Here is a 3,894-nt window from a genome sequence, read left to right as displayed (position 1 = left end):
AGTTCTAAAGTGGCAAACTACTTTTTTGTACCTACAGAAAATGGTTGCCCATTTCTGTATATCACACATATTATGTTCTTTGTGAAGCCAGAGGAGTAATCTCAGTTACCGCAATTCTTTGTGAAGCCTTTAGTCTCACAGGTGCTAAAGATGGGGCAGATGGTACATTTGAAGTGATCTCTATCACTGATCTATTGCAGCCATCACAGATCATGTTGGTCAGTACCATGTTTGTGACAACCTCCTGAAATAAAAGGGGGATGTTGCTTCCACTTCCATTCCTTCTTCTCCTTAATGTAAATCATAAGGAACTCTTCTTTAATGTAGCATACAACCATGCCTCTTTCCTCATCACTGGAAAAGATAATTAGGTCCCCATCTTCATCCTGGTAGTATGCCTGTGTGTCATTTAAAATTATTGTAAGCCCTGGGAGACTACAACTCTCAGGGCTCCCTGCTACAACTTCCCCCAATACCTCCCACTTCCTTTATGGGAGGTGTTGGAGAAAGTATAAAATAGAAAGTTTGGTGCCTTTTAGCTTTCTCGAGCCCAGAGGCTCTCAGATCCTGAGCTTTCTTTCTTGGCACCTTTCCCCCTTCTATTTACCTCCTAGTTTTCCCTAGACCTTCCCCTTTCTAATTTAAATAAAACCTAGCTCTTCTAAACCCTAAGTTGCTCTCTGATATTTTTATTTGAGCCCCTAAGGCAGGGGTTAGCAACTTTTTTGGCCATGAGAGCCATAAATGTCACATTTTTTAAAATATAATTTCATGAGAGCCATACAGTGCTCACGTTGTGTGTTCCTGTAACATAATTGACTTTATGGCTCCTGCAGAAAGAGCCATATGTTGGCACGAGTCTGGGAGCAGCAGCCTCACGTACATCTCTGACTTCTTCGTACCCTGACCAGCAATCAGATTCCTTCCCCCAAGAAGATGGGAACTGTCAAGGATAAGCTGATCTTGAATGTCCTAAAGGAATAACAGACTCCCCATAACAAGATAACTGTTGTTGGGGTTGGTGCAGTTGGCATGGCATGTGCCATCAGTATCTTAATGAAGGATTTGGCTGATGAACTTGCCTTAGTTGATGTTATAGAAGATAAACTAAAGGGAGAGATGATGGATCTCCAACATGGCAGCCTTTCCTCAAAACACCAAAGATTGTCTCAAGCAAAGACTATTCTGTGACTGCCAACTCAAAGCTGGTCATGATTACTGCTGGGGCCCGTCAGCAGGAAGGAGAAAGTCGTCTTAATTTGGTCCAGCGTAATGTGAATATCTTCAAGTTCATCATTCCCAATATTGTTAAATACAGCCCTAATTGCAAGTTGCTTGTTGTCTCCAATCCAGTGGATATTTTGACATATGTGGCCTGGAAGCTAAGTAGCTTTCCTAAAAACCGTTTCTGCCCGTTTCCGTTACCTGATGGGGGAGAAACTTGGTATCCATTCTTCAAGTTGTCATGGATGGATCCTTGGGGAACATGGAGACTCAAGTGTTCCTGTATGGAGTAGTGTGAATGTTGCTGGTGTCTCTCTGAAGAGTCTTCATCCTGCTCTAGGAAGTGATGGTGATTCAGAGCATTGGAGAGATGTTCATAAACAAGTAGTTGAAAGTGCTTATGAGGTGATCAAGTTGAAGGGCTACACTTCCTGGGCCATTGGCTTGTCTGTGGCAGACCTGGCAGAAAGCATCATGAAGAATCTTAGGAGAGTACATCTGATTTCCACCATGATTAAGGGCTTCTATGGCATTAATGAAGATGTCTTCCTTAGTGTTCCATGCATCTTGGGGCAGAATGGCATTTCAGATGTGGTGAAGGTTACCCTGACTCCAGAGGAAGAGTGCCATTTGAAGCAGAGTGCAGACACTCTTTGGGGGATCCAGAAGGAGCTGCAATTTTAAAGCCTTCTAATATGCTTCCACTTTACTATCTAGAGAACATGATAGTGGTTAAGGGATGATGTATGATGCACATTTCAAGTGGGTCAAATCTTTCCTCGGATGAGTGATTCAATACCAATAGAAAGCAGAAATATAAATCCTATGAACATCTACAGTTTAGAGATGGGGAATATAGTACAGTGACTCCTATTTGTTAAATTCTGTTTGCGAAACCCTGTTGTTGCACAGTGATGGCTGGGTATGACTTGTCTTGTACCAAAGTCATGAAGTGCTTGTTTGTCAAGCTAAGTCAGCTCCCCACAGGTATGGTACTGCCTGCCTTGTAGATGCTACCAGCTCCTAGTTCCCCCTTAGATCCAAAAGTCAGTTTTTGGTTCCTGTATTCACACCACCATACAGTAGTAATACTCTGCTGATGGATTGATTACCTTTGGGGGTGGGGGGGCTTACCCATTAGAGTTCTACAGTATTTTCCCATGCATCACTTTTCCAGAGGACCCAGTTCTGTCATATATATATATGTCATATATATCAGTAGTTGTACATTTCAATTATAAAAAGGATCTATATAGGTACAACAATTCAATTCCTCATGTGTCATACTAACCCAAATATTGAATAAACAACAAATAACTTAAAAAAAAAAAGAAAGAAAGAGCCATATGTTGCCAACCCCTGCCCTAAGGGCTCTAGTCAATTTCCCCCTGCTGGGGCTGGGGATAGCTACCTTTCTTTCTCTTCTTCTACCTTCTCTCCTTTCTCCCATCCATCTAACCTTCCTACCTACCTTCCCTTCACCCCCTCACATTTATTTGGCGACCAGATTGAACTCTAAACCTACCTACCTGCCTGCCTTACTGCCTAACAGGTAGTGAAAAAATTTTCCCACCCGAAACCCAGCCCAGCAGGGGTCCCTTCCCCTATTAACCCCTGCTGGGCTCCTCTGCCACAACAGAGGTGCTAGATCAAAATTCCACCCCCACCCCAGTCCAGGAGCATTAACCCTAATCTCCCTCACCCTTGCTGGGCTAAAACCCAGCAGGTGGTCTGCCAGGAAAAACCAGCAGGGGTCTGAAAAACCCCAGTCCTTCTCTGCCTTCCACCCACCCCAGCCAAAACTCCCTACTGCCCCCTACTAGCTCCAATATCTCCCTCTAGAGAGATTTTGCCTTTTTAAAAGGCAACACTAAAATCCCCAAATACTGAAAAACCCCACTAACCTTGATTATCAGCCTGACGGCTTTCATCATCCATTTCAGCTTCATCCATTTCAGCTTTAAACCTACTAATTTTCCTCCCCCTGTGTTACTGACTCTTGGCCACTAGAGGCCAACTCTGAGCACTCAGTGTGTGCTCCACCCTCCCTTTTGTCTGCTAAGCTGCAGCGCTACCTTTCTGCCACTAGAGGGCAGCACCAATAATATATAATATATAGCAAAATCAAACATAAACAAAAATAATTTTTTTGAAGTTTGAACTATATCAATCAATCAAAAATCATAAATAAATAAATATATTGGGCAAACAAATAAATAATTGGGGCTAGATGACTTGATAAATAAATCAATAGAAGCCGCTCAATATGATCTCTTCTATACAGGAAAACTTTTTGGCTTTTGCCAAATTGGAGACCTTTACAGTTTCTGAATACCTCCTTCTTTTGATGCAGCTGGGAATTTTTTTTTAAATTTCCAATAAAATTCAGAAGGCTACAAATAGGAAACTGGAGGCCCAGATCCAAGCAGTAGTGCAAATCCAATTGGACAATTTCAAATACTTTATGCATGATGCACTGAAAAAGGAGGATCCAATTCAAATAATCTGATTCAAAATTTTGGGAGTATACAATTCAAAAATCTGATTCCAAATTTAGCAAGGCTGTTCCCAAAATACTCAGAGAGGACATTCCTATTTCTCCTGAAATAGAGGAGACGGATATGAAGAAACTCCTCTCTCATCTTGTGCATCTCTTGGCCAACCCTCCCT

General features: G+C 42.2%; 1 pseudogene; it reads left to right on the top strand.

Moving 5' to 3' along the window:
• The first annotated feature begins 913 nt into the window (after positions 1-913).
• On the top strand, positions 914-1,908 carry LOC123248913 (annotated as a pseudogene).
• Positions 1,909-3,894: the final 1,986 nt, after the last annotated feature.

The sequence above is a fragment of the Gracilinanus agilis genome, chromosome 5 (genome assembly GCF_016433145.1).
Source record: "Gracilinanus agilis isolate LMUSP501 chromosome 5, AgileGrace, whole genome shotgun sequence".
NCBI classification, from domain to species: domain Eukaryota; kingdom Metazoa; phylum Chordata; class Mammalia; order Didelphimorphia; family Didelphidae; genus Gracilinanus; species Gracilinanus agilis.
This window is presented reverse-complemented; position numbering and strand designations above follow the sequence as displayed.